The sequence below is a fragment of the Marmota monax genome, unplaced genomic scaffold (assembly GCF_021218885.2).
Source record: "Marmota monax isolate L192 unplaced genomic scaffold, Marmota_monax_Labrador192_F-V1.1 WCK01_AAM20220418_F8-fsc00090, whole genome shotgun sequence".
Classification (NCBI taxonomy): domain Eukaryota; kingdom Metazoa; phylum Chordata; class Mammalia; order Rodentia; family Sciuridae; genus Marmota; species Marmota monax.
The window spans coordinates 5,144,928-5,161,125 of record NW_026695219.1 but is presented as its reverse complement, the minus strand read 5'-3'; the positions used below and the strand labels follow the sequence as shown (position 1 = coordinate 5,161,125).

The window sequence follows — 16,198 nt, the reverse complement described above, 5'->3', positions numbered from 1 at the left end:
TTGATTAACATTGGCTTGTTGTCTACTTTGTTTGAAATGAGTATGAAAACCCCTGCTTGCTTCTGCAATTCATATGAGTGGTAGGATTTTTCCTAACCTTTCTTTCACTTTCAGTCTGTGTATGTCTTTTCCTATCAGATTAGTCTCCTGGAGGCAGAAAATTGATGGGTCTTTTTTAATCCAATCTGCTAGCCTATGTCTTTTGTTTGGTGAGTTTAAGCCATTAACATTTAGGGTTACTATTGAGACATGGTGTGTATTTACAGCCATATTTGTTTATTTTTGTTATTTTACTTGAATTGGTTTTCTTCTTTGATTAGTTTTTCCTTCAGTGTACTACCTCCCTCTGCTGATTTTTATTGGGTTTTTTTTGTTTCCTCTTCATGAAATATTTTGCCCAGGATGTTTTGTAGTTCCAGTTTTCTAGCTATAAATTCTTTTAACTTTTGTTTACTGTGGAAGCTTTTATTTCATCTTCAAATCTAAAACTTAATTTTGCTGGATACAAGATTCTTGGTTGGCAACCATTATCTGTCAGAACTTGATATGTTGTTCCAGGATCTTCTAGCTTTTAGGGTATGTGTTGAAAAATCTGCTGTTGTCCTAATTGGTTTTTTTCCTTATATGTAATCTGATTTCTTTCTCTTGTGGCTTTTAAAATTCTCTCCTTATTCTGTATGTTGGGCATTTTCATTATAATGTGCCTTGGTGTGGATCTGTTGTGATTTTGTATATTTGGTGTCCTGTAGGCTTCTTGAATTTGGATTTCCAATTCATTCTTCATGTTTGGAAAGTTTTCTGATATTATTTCATTGATAGTTTGTTCATTCCTTTGGTTTGGACCTCTATGCCTTCCTCTATTCCAGTGTCTCACAATTTTGGTCTTTTTATGCTATCCCATATTTCTTGAATGTTCTGTTCGTGGTTTAAATTTTGCTGTGTAGTCTATGTTCTTTTCAAGATGATTTACTTGATCTTCATTTTCTGATGTCCTATCTTCTAAATTGTCTACTCTGTTGGTGATGCTTTCATTTGAGTTGTTAATTTGGCTTATTATTTCTTTTATTTCAAGGATTTCTGTTTGTTTTTTTAATAGCACCTCTATCTCCCTGTTGAGATGATCTTTTGCTTCTTGGATTTATTTACGTAGCTCATTGTGGAAGTGATCTTTTACTGCCTCTATTTGTTCTCTTATGTCTTCTTTTAGATCCCAAAAACATTTTAACAATGTATATCCTGAGATCTATCTCTGTCATTTTTTCTGCTATAGCTGCCAATGCTTCTAATGATGTGTTGTCTTGATTTGTTTGTGGTGCTTTCTTCTATTGTCTTTTCATGTTGCTCGTGTGTCTTCCTTACCAGCTCTGTGGATCTGGTGTGTTATTGTTTTTACTCTATAGATTTGTAGTGCTCTTGTAGGGTTCTAAGATATCTCCTTTGTGGGGAAGGATAATGTTAACAGATCCCAATATCAATATTACATCACCTATGAAGAAATTGTTGTTATTAAGACATTTATAGTTTAGTCTCAATGTCCAGAAATGTTGGATTCAATTATTATTTAAAATATAATCAGTAGTTTCACAAAAAGGTTTACAGTTTCTGGCAGTGGACTATGAATTGGGGGTCAGTTGTAGGACAGTAGGTTGAAGGGAAAAGATGTGAGGGTATAGAGTTAATATATCTTAGAGAATTCTAGTGAAGAGGGTTAGTAGCAAGAGAATATATAGGAGGTAATTTGGGATAGAAAATTATGTGGGAAAACAGTAGAGTACATAAAACAGACACACATATGTATTTAGAAAAATACAGGATGTTAAAATAGTATAATTTGGAGGGTGAAAGAAGAAGAAGAAATGAAAAAAGGGAAAGAAAGAAAGAAAGAGAAAAGAAAAAGAAAAAAAGACTTATGTTTAGTTCCTCTATATTATATTATTAGGTAACTCAGTCTTCAAAGTTCTATTTCATGCAAAGTTCTTGGTTTTATATACGTTGAGGTTGTAAGGGCCAGAGGATAGAAGGGTAGAAGAGAAAGCAGAAGAGGAAAAAAAATACTTTTCCTGCTTCTTTTCTCATTCAGTAGGTGGAGTTGTCTGTTATAAGCTGGTGACTCTGCCCTCAGGATGGTGTAGGTAACGAGGGTGAGAAGACTGGACCTGTTGTGGAGTGTCTGGAAGTGGGAAGTACGGCTCACCAGTCCCAGCTGGGAAATAGCACCTCACGGGTCTTTTTTTGTGATCACTCATCTGACTAGAGCCCCCGGTATCATCTCCCTCTCTTGCCTGGAGATTTCCAAAATCCTGATCTCCCTGTTATGCTCCAAACATTAGTCCCCTCCCCTCTCTTACTTATCAGGTCCCAACTGCGGGATCTCTCACCCCCAGGCTCACACCAGATAGGCGGCAGCATCCTGTTCACACTGCACTTTGTCTAACTGAGAGCTGTTCTTGCATTGGATGGCCACTGTGCTGAGTTAACGCCACTGGGGAGGGAGGAGGAATTGGAAATCAGGTATTTACTCAAATGGCAATCCTATCTGATAGCCATGCCCAGCACAAAGTAGGGAGGAAGGTTTTCCAAGATGGAGTCCAACTGCTTCCAGCCCCGGGGTGTCTGGTGAGGTGGGGGGAGCTGGGCAATGGCCTTGTGCTGTGGATAGGTAGCAGTGACCTGCGTGGGAGTGGTACGCAGTCTGGAGTTCTGCAGAGGTGCCGAAATGTGTTTCTGCTAAGCCCCTTGTGAGCTGTGTGTGAGCTAGAATTGTGGGCTTTGGGTCCAGTGTCCATAGACTTACTTGAGCCCAGAGGCTCTAATTTCTGTGCGGGTGGTCGCAGCGCTCGTGGTTTCTGTAAAAATTCACAGTATAGGGGTTTTCTCACACTCTTCTGATATGTTGTATTTTGTGTAGGCAAGACCTTGTTGAGAAGCTGCCTGTCTGCTTTCTTGGGTTCATGTCACAGAGCAGCCAGAAACAGGACTTCCTCTATTCCGCCATCTTCCCATGGCCCCTCTTTCAATGATTTGATTAAAATGTGCCTCAGTGGAAGTCAAGTTTATCTTGTTTGGTGTTCATTGAGCTTCTTGGATATGTATGTGCATGTCTTTCATCACATTTGGAAAGATTTCAGCTATTATTTCCCCTAACTTCTGTGACCGTCCACAGTGCACATGTTGGTCCACTTGATGGTATTTCATAGACACTATAATTTGGGTTGTGTTTTCTCATTTGTCTTGTCTTCAGGCTTACTGATTGTTTCTGTTGCCTGCTTAAATCTGTTTTTGAATTCCTTTTGGTGAATTTTTCATTTCAGTTATTTCAGTTATTCTGGCTTTAGCTATTGGGAGCTCATTTTGTTTGTTTATGTGCCATTTTGACATATGCTCATCCTTACTGTAGTTTATCTTGGCACCACAAGATTCTCCATGCTCTTCTTGTATTTTCCACTCACCAGCCTTGGAATCAGCAATTTTTCCTAGGAGCCCTGGTTTGAATCCATTATGTTTACAGTATAAGAAATTGGTATGAACTTATAGACATTGAAAACAGTTGTTATAGTAGTAACATAAATTGAGTACAGGGTATCACAGTCCAGAAAGGAAAAAAAGAAAGGACTGTGGAGGAGGTGAGAGTCACTCTACTTGGCAGAGTCCCACAGAGAGTCTTAAAAAAATTTTTTTTTTTTTAACTTTTGGACAAGTTCTCAGAGTCGGAGTAGAAAATAAAGCATTACATAGTCTTTTATCTTATTTTGGTTAGAACATTTGGGTAGGTATAATCCCACTCATGTTCAAGGGCAAGTAGATGTAGTGTTTTGTATTTTTTTTCATGAAGATATAAATAGAACTTCCTTTAACTTTATTGTTGAGTAGTTTATCTTGGATATGGTAGGTTCCTAGTTGTAGTAATTGATACCCTCTTTTGTTGAATGTTTCTGGACATTCAGAGTGAAGTAGTTCTAGTTTCCCACCTTGTACTTTTAAAATGAAGTATGTGAGCATGTTTTCTAATCTGTTTAAGAGAATTGATGGTCAATTCAGTGAGGAAACCCATACTCTATAAATTTACCTCATTTATCCTTCAAGAATATGAATAGATTACTGAGAATCATCAAACAGAAAAAATTTGAAGAGTATAGAATAAGCAAGAGAAACAGAAGAACAGTGATCCTAGTGGAAACAGAGACAAAATAAACAGATGATAAGTTAACAATCACTAATTATTATTTTAAACAGGAATAAAGATATTGCAAATAGGAAACAAAAATAGGCCGAAAAAGCTTAATTATAAATTTAATGTTTGATTTCTAAAATTTTTAAAAAATTAATAGAAGGGTTAGAAACAAATTTTGGAGAGTATCTAGGAATAAAGAACCAGAAATAAAGAAATGGAAAATATTGAAAAATCATTACAACATGAAGGTTCAATCAGGGGAACTCAGTAACTGTAAGAATTGAAAGGCTTTTCTAAAAAATAAGAAAAACTAAAACTTGCAAGAGCTGTGTAAGTTTCCAATCTAAAAGGGTCTACTGAGTGCTGAGCAAATAAGAGGACCTTCTACAAAGTTTTAGGTGTTCAGAAAATTTCAGAACATCAAAAATGCTTTCAGAATTTGAGAAACATATTACTTCCCAACAAAGAAATAATAATCAATTTGTCTCTCCCTCCCCTCAACTCCCCACTCCCTCCTCTTTTCTCCTCCCCCCTTCCCTCCTTCCTTCCCTTCCTTCTTTCCTTCCTTCCTTCTTTAGAAAAACCTAGAAGAAAATTAAAGAGTCAGAGATGGAATCCGTAAAATGTTAGCACTTAGAGCACAGTGCAATAATAAGAAATCCCAGTGTTTTGTATTTTTTTTCCATAATGATAAAAAAAGATGGCATTTATAAAATAACCGGTTCATCCATATTAGATTGTTTGACTTAGGTTGACTCTAATGATAGATTAAAGTTGGAAGGGGAGGCAGCACTTAGAATTGCAAGAAAAACATTGCCTGTGAAGCAAAGTGAAATATGGAATGATTATGACCAGTAAATGGGATATAAGGAAAATGTCTATCTGACCCAAACACTTGGAGCATTCTCCTTTGCAGAGCCCTAGTTTATTGATATAGAGTAACCATTCCTTCATTTCAGTTCTATTGTGAGAACACCGAACACCAAATTGGTATTCAGTTTGTAGAATCAATCAGTAGATAAAACACACAAAACTTATTGCAAATTTTAAAAAAATGCAAAATTTTTAAAACTCTGTTAGTGTGAAAGAGATGGTATACTTCATGGACTTCTGCTGAAAAGCAAAAATAAAGAGGCACAGACCAGAGGTTGATTAAACCATCATAAACTGAGACCATGTGTGCCAGTCCTTCATGTCTTTATCTCTTCCTATTTTATATAACATTTCCCATTCTAGTTCTTTATCATTCTAAGGACAGTTTTGAATACTGTGGGCTATAAACATTTTTTTAATCTAATGACATGTAATTGGGTGGGGTATAGTATCTTCTGTTCCAATCATCTTATAATGTTTATGTTTTTGCATCTATTTTGGAGTATGTAAAGCTCAATCTAAACTCAAATGTCATTTCCTGTCCAGGCCCACTTATAGCTTCCTAAAGATACTGGTAATGGTTCAATGTAGTGTACTTACCAAATATGTTGAGTCCATCCCATCTGGGTAATGTACCCCATTGTCATCTAGTTGTCTTTTCTCTTTGGAAGACGTGACAGTTCCTTTTTTTATTTTAATTTTTTTTATTTCTATATGACAGCAGAATGCATTACAATTCTTATTACACTATACAGAGCACAATTTTTCATATCTCTGGTTGTATACAAAGTATGTTCACACCAATTTGTGTCTTCATACATGTACTTTGGATAATAATGATCATCACGTTCCACCATCATTTCTGACTCCATGTCCCCTCCTTTCTCCTCCAGCCCCTCTGCCCTATCTAGAGTTCATCTATTCCTCCCATGGTCCCTCTCTGTCTATCCCACTATGAATCAGCCTCCTTATATCAAAGAAAATATTCAGCATTTGGTTATTTGGGATTGGCTAACTTCCCTTAGCATTATCTTCTCTAACTCCATTCATTTATCTGCAAATGCCATTACTTTATTCTCTTTTATTGCTGAGTAATATTCCATTGTGTATATATGCCACATTTTTTTTATCCATTCATCTACTGAAGGGCATCTAGGTTGATTCCACAGTTTAACCATTGTGAATTGTGCTGCTATGAACATTGATGTGGCTGTGTCCCTGTAGTATGCTGTTTTAAAGTCCTTTGTATAGACCTAGGAGAGATAGCTGGGTCAAATGATGGTTCCATTTTTAATTTTCCAAGAAATCTCCATGCTGCTTTCCATATTGGCTGCACCAGTTTGCAGTCCCACCAGCAGTGTATGAGTGTATGTACCTTTGTCCCCACATCCTTGCTAAAGCTTATTGTTGGTTGTCTTCTTAATAGCTGCCATTCTGACTAGAGTGAGATGAAATCTTAGAGTGGTTTCGATTTTCATTTCTCTAATTGTTAACAATGATGAACATTTTTCCATATATTTGTTGATTGATTGTATATCATCATCTGAGAAGTGTCCGTTCAGGTCCTTGGCCCATTTTTTATTGATTGGGTTATTTGTTGTTGTTTTTGTTTGTTTGTTTTTGGTTTTTAACTTTTTGAGTTCTTTATATACCCTAGAGATTAGTGCTCTATCTGATGTGTGAGGGGTAAAAATTTGCTCCCAAGATGTAGGCTCTCTATTCACCTCACAGATCATTTCTTTTGCTGAAAAGAAACTTTTTAGTTTGTGTCCATCCCATTTATTGATTCTTGATTTGAATTCTTGCACCAAAGGAGTCTTAGTAAGGAAGTTGGATCCTAATCCCACATGATGGAGATTAGGGCCTACTTCTTTTTCTATTAGATGCAGTGTCTCTGTTTTATTCCTAAGTCCTTGATCCATTTTGAGTTGAGTTTTGTGCATGGTGAGAGAGAGGGGTTTATTTCATTTTGTTGCATATGAATTTCCAGTTTTCCCAGCACCATTTGTTGAATGCATGTTTTTGGCACCTTTGTCTAATATAAGATAATTGTAATTTTGTGGGTTAGGCTCTGTGTCCTCTATTCTGTACCATTGGTTTACGAGTCTGTTTTGGTGCCAATACCATGCTGATTTTGTTACTATTGCTCTGTAATATAGTTTAAGGTCTGGTATAGCAATGCCACCTGCTTCATTCTTCCTACTAAGGATTTCTTTAGCAATTCTTGATCTCTTATTTTTCCAGATGAATTTCATGATTCTTTTTTCTCTTTCTATGAGGAATATCATTGGGATTTTGATTGGAATTGCATTCAATCTGTATAGTGCTTTTGGACATATGGTCATTGATAATATTAATTCTGCCTACCCAAGAGCAAGGTAGATCTTTCTATCTTCTAAGGTCTTCTTTGACTTCTTTCTTTAGGGTTCTGTAATTTTCATTATATAGATCTTTTTACCTCTTTCGTTAAGTTGATTCCCAAGTATTTTATTTCATTTTATTTTATTTTTGAGGCTATTGAAAATGGGCTAGTTTTCCTCATTTCCCTTTCTGAGGATTTGTCAGTGATATACAGAAATGCCGTTGATTTATGGGTGTTGATTTTATATCCTGCTACTTTGTGGAATTCATTTATTAGTTCTAGAAGTTTTCTGGTGGAACTTTTAGGGTCTTCTAGATATAGAATCATATAGTGACAATTTGAGTTCTTCTTTTTACTATGTTCATCCCTTTAATTTCTTTTGTCTGTCTAATTGCTCTGGTGTTTCAAGAACTATGTTAAATAGAAGTGATGAAATAGGGCATCCTGTCTTGTTCCAGATTTTAGAGGGAATGCCTTCAATTTTTCTCCATTTAGAATGATGTTGGCCTGGGCTTAGCATAGATAGCCTTTATGATGACAAGACAGCTTTTATGGGCATTTTATGCATTATAGTGAAAGGAATATGTCAATGGTTATTTCATCTGTATGTTGCTGCAGCTCTTCATATGTACTTACTTCAGGTATGCAGGTGGCCACCATCTTTTGGCTCCAGTTATCTTGTGGTCCTGAAGGAGATCCTTCAGATGAGCATTGATGTGTCCTGCTTCAGTATGCCCCTTAACTTCCCACAGTGATTTCCATGGGGGCATGCCTCATTAATAGTCCATCCCTTTAATAATCTACTTTCCCATTTTTCATCAGCCTTACAGTATAGGCAGGAAAATGGTCACACTATTTGTCAGTATAATACTCAAACAGCACTTTTTTTTGTTGTTGTTGTTCTTCTTCTTCTTCAGTTCTCCCATCACTGAAAAGAGGACAACATGCAAATGAGCCCCCTGAGCTGGTTTGGTCTTACCTTTTTTCATTCAGTTTTACATCATTGAATTATAGTGTTGTGACCTTCCAGATGTGCTGTCCACCATAGAACTGCCACATACTTAAATGTAAGTCACTTTTTGGCTGGTCACTTGAAAGCTCTTTATAGGTCCCTGCCCTGTGAACAACAGAATGTGGCAGTGGCATCTGGCAGCTTCTAAGATGGCTCCAAAGTTGGAAGGAACTATAAGAGAGACTACCTGCTCCTTAATATGGGGAGGACTTCCTTGCATTCCTCCAATAGCACTTTCCTGTTAAACCATTTCCATTTTGGAACTGCCTTCCAGAGGAAGTACACTGCCTTCTTAGTGTTTGGTTTTGGGTTTTTTTTTTTTTTTTTTTTTTTTGGGGGGGGGGGAGGTTTTATCCAAGAAATCTGGTTATTTGGGGTTTCAAGATTATATGATATCTGAGCTGGGTACAGTGGCATGTGCCTGTATTGGGAGGCTGAGGCAGAAGGATCACTAGTTCAAAGCCAACCTCCATAACTTAGTAAGCCCCTAAGCAACTTCGTGAGACCCTGTCTAGAAAAATAAAAAGGCCTGGTGACATGGCTCAATGGTAAAATGATTTGGGGTTCAATCCCCAGTACTAAAAAAAATAAAAAAAAAGGTACCTGTTAGTCAAGAGTTATTTTCAGTTAATACCCAGTAATTGTCTCTTTAATGATGTGCACTGTATTTCTGTGTATGGAATGTTTCTTGTCTAAGACCTTAGGCCGCATTTATGAGCTAATTGCCATAAGCTCCTCCAGTCTGTGTGAGTTGAGATACTTCTGAAAATCATATGTTAGAGTGGAGCATAAGGACCCAAATGCACTGACTGAGCTGCTACAGTTCAGATATAGCCTGCTAGTATTTCAGCTTCCATTTAAATATGTTCATCTTTCAAGTAGTTTTGTAGATCAAAGTTAGTGCTAATCCCAGATGTGGAATTTATGTCCTCCAAAACCCAAACAGCCTGAGCAGGTATGATGCTTCTTGCATATGGAAGCAATAAGAACTGTTTATTTTGTATTTCCTATGGGATGTCATGGATGGCCTATGCCTAGGTTATTCATAGGAATTGAAAGTTTAGGTGGGCCTTTGGATATCTGCTGGATTTATCATGTAGCTTAAGGTTTTCTTCTGTGTCACCACTATATGTCAGTCCTAAGCTTGTTTGTAAATTTGTGATGTTGTCATACTTTTATGAACTTGCATCTAATTAAAATTTATTCTTAGCAATTATGACAGCAAGATGATGAATTCATACAACCCTGAAGTAAATGTAAATCGGGATCATTCCCACTTGAGGAGATTACAGGGTTTTTTTGTTTGTTTTAGGACCAAGAAAAAAGCATTACCAAGATCAGACACTTCTGATAATCAGACATTATCAGACTTTCTTTAGCTCTTTGTATTTTTAGTGCTGAGAACATACCAGGTACTGCTGATGTTGTAGATGACACTACTCTATTTTGGTTCTGATAATCTGTTAGTCTTCCTTGGCCATCACCGTTTTTTTGTGGAATATAGAGAGTTATAGTACAGAAAATTTGTTGGTAACAGCATTCTAGCTTCTAAAGTGTTATTGATTCATATGTTAATCTCTTTTTATCCATCATGATACTGTTTTGAGTTAACAATCTGTGTGGCTCAGGAAATTCTGGAGGTTCTAATTCAACATATCTAGTGAATACAAGGGCAAACCAGTGTGCCTTCTGCAGTACAGTAGCTGAAATGTTCCCTTGGTAGACATAACATCCTACTAGCATCATGTTCAGATAAAGAGGATGCAACCAATTAATGTAGTCCATTCAGACATTGCTGGTTTTGCTAGGCTTGTTGGCACAACCCTATAATCCCAGTGACCGGGGAGGCCAAAGTAGGAGGAATACAAGTTTGAGACCAATCTCAACAATTTAGTGAGAACCCTCAGTAATTTAGTAAGACCCTGTCTCAAAATAAAAAGAACAGGGGATGTAGCTCAAGTGGTAAAGCACCTCTGGGGTCCAATTCTTGCTATCATCCAGATTTTTAAACTTTAATCTCATCAATCATCCTCATATTCTCCCATTTTAATTGTAGCCCGTGTTAGAACCTCATCAACAGGTTTTCGAATCACGGTGCATTGGACTTCTGTCAGGGAACTCCTGGAAGTTTTCTCTTTACCCCCTATTTTCTCCATATATGTACATATGGCTTTCATTGGTCCAAGAAACCCTGGTTCTTCTGTCAACCCTAATTTTGATTAATTTTACTAAAAAGTGTCAGCTTTGCCTCCCAGTTTTTTGTGTTCCTTCAAATTAGGCTATAATGTGTTTGTTTAGAACTTCTTCAGTATTGGAGGATCAACAAGGGCTCCTGTTGGTCCACACAACTTTTGATAGTGTTGCATTAAGATATTTCTGCCAGCCTCATCAATGTCCACTTTATTTATCTCATTCCTTAGTGACCATTTAAAACTTTATCTTTCTTAAATAACTTCCTTAGCTTTTGGTCTTTTGCTGTTCTCTGAGTTAATCGCTCTAATTTTCTTAGGATCTGTAAGATGCATAGGAAAAAGCTGACAGCAAATCTTACATAACTTCTTGAATTGTTTGATTTTAGACCAGTTTGATTAACTTGAGTAAGGGGCATATGATTACACTGATAATCATAAATCCAATCCAGCATGGCCTGCATATGCAACATATCAGCCACTTCATCTAGGAAGTGCCACTTGGCATTTAAAGGGGGAGATCAGATCTGGTTTTCATTTCAGTAGTATTTCTATGGAAGCAGTGTTGAGAATAGACTATGGATTAGAAAGAAGGAGCTTGTTAGGTGTTAACTGCAATAATAATTGATGACAGTGATTTGCACTATGGTAGTAATAGTGGAGGTGGAGAATAGTCAGACCTTGGGTATATTTTGTTGAAGAGCCAACCAGATTTCTTGAGAGATTAAATGGAGAGTATGAAAGAAATAAAGGACTTGAAGACATGGGATGGTTTTTGTTCTGAGCAACTGTGAAAGGATGATGTTATCATTCACTATGATAGAGATAATTGCAGGAGAAACAAACTCATTTGAAGGCAAATGGGAAAATAGGTTTTGGACATGACAGATTTGATATTACTATTAGATGCACAAATTTAAATCAAATATTAGACTTTCATGTCCAATAGGCACTTCTTGAGTTTAGGAATGAGATCTAGTTTTGAAGTATCTAGAGCCAAAGTCTGAAAGAATTCATTAAGGAATAGGTATACCTGGTTAAAAGACGTGGTCTCAGTGCCAGGGGGCACTTCTTATACAAAGGTTCAGAAAAAAGAGACCAGCATGAGAGACAAAGAAAAGGAAACCACTAAAACAGAGGAAAATTGAGAGGTCATGATATTCTGGAAACAAAAAGAACATGTTTTCAGGAAGAGGGAGTGATCAAATGTGTTAAATGTTAGTTTCTCATGGCTTTTCTTCAGAGTAAGAATTAAGATCACATTTTTGAAAATGTGAGGGAGTGAGGTTGAGATAATGAGAAACAACTTAATGAAAGCATTCTAGACTTGAAAGGCCAGATCAAATGGGGTTCCAATTTCAGCTCGGTAGCTTAACTAGATAAGGTAACTTGCTTGGCAAGATTAGTGTATATATTTCAGCATACATACCAGCTATGGAAGGAGACCTAGGAAATATTCAAAACAACCATTTGAGAAATGGAATAGTGGCCTAATTAATGGTGATGAAAGAAATCTCAGAAGACTTCAGCTGAGATTGGAGGGGGGCTCTATGGTGCTAGTTTTATGTTTATGTGAGGTTTTGTTTTCAGATAAAGAGGTGAGAAGATAGAGATTTACCTGCCTCAGTACTGGGAATTGAAGGGGCAGAAGGAAAGAGCAGAACACACACACACTCCAGTTAAAGAAAGACTCAGGTCTAAGTGATTGTATCAGGATCAAAGTTAAAGCAAGTATGTTACCCTCTATCCAAGTAATGTTGGAACAGGACCATCAAGAACAATTTATCAAATAAAATACTGTGTGTGTATGTATGTATATATATATATATATATATATATATATATATATAATATAAAATACTTTATAATACATACATATATTAGTATTTATAGATAACAGGATGATTGTACTTACATTTTCTTTAGAGGTAAATAAATTTTAGAATATAAATTTGTTAATGGTGAAAATATATTCTGAGAATTGGAGAGTGGGAGATGTCTTAGCACAGTTGGGCCAGTGCTCATGTTTTCAATAGAGGAGAATAAGAACCCGAAATTTAGAGCTTGGTAAGTGTGACATTTCTTCTCTTAAAAAGTAACATGTGGCTTATGAAGACAGTGAGCAAGTGAATAATGATCACTGGTAGTCATTGTAGTTTAATTTAGAAATAAGTGTTCCATGGTAATGTTTCTCTACCCTCTTCTGTCTCCCCAATCTGCTTGATCATCTCCTCTAGATCTCATTTATTGCTTTGGAAGGATGAAGGAAATAAATGCTTTAGATGTAATATATCCTGATTTTAGTCATCTTCTGACAGCTATTTATTACAGACTCGTGTTCAAGATGGAGAAGATAATATGAACAGTGTAAAAGATTCTAGTTAATTTGATACTGAGTAAGCTGTTTGAAAGCAGTTGTGAAATAGAAATGACCCTTCATTTTCAACTAAGATACAAGATTAATATTGACTTTTTCACCTGCAGCTTGAGCTATTTAACTGCTGTGGACCTCAATTTACTTATACAAATGAGAATAATAAAACATAACTTGATAAAAGGCAAGATACACTATTGGTATCCCTGATAATAGAAAGAAGTTGTTCTTTTTCCTCCTCTTTGTCATATCCTATTCCTGGTCTCCTTCAAAAAAACTTGTTGTAAAACAGTGAGTGGGGCAAGTGAAGGGTGAGTTAGACCAGGTCCGGTAGAAGGTGAGTGATAAACTGGAAAGGATTTGGGAAAATAAATAGGAGAGAGTGGACTGTTCTATTTATGTCCTCAATAAATAAAATTCTATTCCCCTAAACCTTTCTGTGAAAGAAATTAGGTTTAAAAGTTATTATTTAGTCTTTTACCATGGTTGAATATGTAGGAATCTGTATTTCAGGAGTCTTTTCATGAAAGCATTATTATACTTATATTGTATATCCAAGCATTTCTAGAACTCTTCATTTATAATTATGATCAACGAATTGATTTTTTGAAGAGCCTCACATTGTTTTAGCCACTAATTTTTTTATCTCTGTTATTTTTAACATCTTGTTTTGACATGTTGCTTTTAGCTGCAATTAAAAATTATTAGCATCTGTGTTTACTTTTTAGCTTGTGCATACCTTCATAGCAAAAACTAATTAGTATGTGAAATACAGTACCATTCAATTTGCATTAATGGGAAAAATTCTAAACTAATCAGATGTAAAATGTGATAAAAAATGCATTTTACTTTATTAAATACATGTATGTTTTATTAGTTCCAATTTCATTTGTATAATAACAAATATTGTTTTAGTTTTTTCCTCCATGCATCTTTACTTGATTCCGTTCATGTAATTTAGAGAGATTCAGAATTCCGGAAAAAAACATTTTTGTCCATGAAACCAAGTGACATAGAAAATTAACTCTTATGTTTTCCCAAAGTAAAATGAAATATTAGAAATATTTTCTAAAGCACTACTATATCTTTATTGGTTTTAAATGGGCTTCATACTCAACTGATTTTCAGTTTTTCCCCAGATCAATGATTAAAACTACTTAACATCCTAAACCATAATAGGTAAATTTTCTCTCTCCTGTGAATCTGTTTCTCATTGCTTATAAAGACATATTTCTTTTGGTTCACCCTCATGTTAATGGCAGATATCTTATAATCCCCATTTTTCCTGTTCCTATATCTACCATAGAGGTTCAAGGCATCTTGTTTCTCTCTTGAAGTACTATAATAATTTCTTAATTGATCCCTCCTGTTTTTGCTGTCTTTATCAAAGAAGCATTAGTAAATATTGTCAGACATAAATTTTGCCATTATCCCTCCCACTCCATCATCTTACCTAGCTTCCACTCTTCCAATGGTGTTGGTTTCCCTTCTCTACCCCATTTACAATAGTATATAATCCTAATTTTTTCTTAATATCATTTGTCAGAATCAGTTTACTATTTATTAAATTGGTTACTTACATCTCTTCTAGGATCTTATCTTTTTTAAAAAAATTTTTTAGTTGTAGATGGACACAATACCTTTATTTATTTATTTTTATGTGGTTCTGAGGATCAAACCCAGTGCCTCACACATGCTAGTCAAGTGCTCTACCACTGAGGTATAACCCCAGCCCTGATTTTATCTTTTTTATTTAATCGCTTTATACCTGCACAGTCCTTGTTAGCACTTAATAAGTACAACTCGGGGATTTTAGTGGGGTGGTATATTGAAGATTGAACCCAGAATTTACTTTACATCCCTAATCCTTTTTTTTTTTTTTCCTTCTTTGAGACAGGCTTTTGCCAAATTACTCAGACTGACCTGGAACTTGGCAGTCCTCCTCAGCCTCCTGAATTTCTGGGATTACAGGACTATATCACTGTCCCCAGCAGGATTTTGTTTTTGTTTTTAATGAATGGATTGGTTCTGAATGTCCCAAAATAGCCACTTGCATTATATATTTCATAGACAGTATATGATGCTCATTAGCTGTAGTGTCCCTTCTTCAGCTTTGTGTGTGTGTGTTATGTGTATGTGTTTTTTGATTCCTGATTACCATCTGACTAACTTCATAAAAGTAGGGACTTTGTCTCTTGTTTAATTCTCCCTCTTTAACAGTGCTTAGAACATAGTTTTGCACATTTGTGAAGTAATAAGTGGAAGAATGAATGACTGAACAAGCTTCATATATGTGACATTTTTTAATTTATTCCTTTGGTAAGCAGTTTAGTTCAACAAACATTAAGTATGTGCTATGTTAATCATTATACTAGTACTATGTCTTAAAAAATATAAGTTCTAGTGTCATTTCTGTTTCTGGTTTATATTAAAATATTATAATTAATTTAGGAATTATAGTATGATATGACAGTGAATTTCAAATTGAGCACTTAAGCCTGGCTCCTATAAAATAAATGAGACTGAAATGGTTTCATGCTTATATGTGGCTTCACTGGTTTTTAAATACTTTATTGTTAATTATACTTTCTGTTCAGACTTAATTGATCTCACCTTCCTGGAATGGCTTTAGGATCTTACTTTCTTTGATCAATCTATTTCTCATTTATCTTCTAAGTCAAACTAAGGTCAAATGCTTTTGTAAAGATAATAAATGTAATTTAGTGTCCTGATATTTTTCTCTCCACGGTTTTCCTCATAATCTAATTTTGATTTACTGACAGTGTTATATTGATCTAGCAAGGACTTAAGATCTTGCCAGAAGCAAAAAAACAGAGGTACTGCATTAGTTTGTTCTGTCTTCTTTAATATATTGTTACTTTAGAAACATGAAACATTTTTCCAGTTCTCCATATGTTGAAGAAAATCTCTCCAGTTTCACTTTTGATGTCAAGATGAGATTTATGAACAAAATAGGGGCAATATATTTTTCCATATTTTTGGTTTTAAATATACTCTCATTTTGAACTTGTCACCTACAGTACAAGGGTTATGACCTATTTTTAAAAGAAACACAGTTAAAAATTACAGACAAAAAGATATCCTTTTTTTTGCTATTTCTTTATATTTCTAAATCATATAATTTAGAATTAAAGTTTATATTATTACATGTTCCCTTTTTCAATGATTGATTTTTCTTTTTAATAGAAGACTTGAG

At 35.4% G+C, this 16,198-nt stretch overlaps 1 protein-coding gene across 10 annotated transcripts in view; it reads left to right on the top strand.

Annotated features, from left to right (window-relative positions):
* Akt3 (AKT serine/threonine kinase 3) overlaps positions 1-16,198 on the top strand; it is a 273,567-nt gene that overhangs the window by 166,910 nt on the left and 90,459 nt on the right. The window lies entirely within an intron of this gene.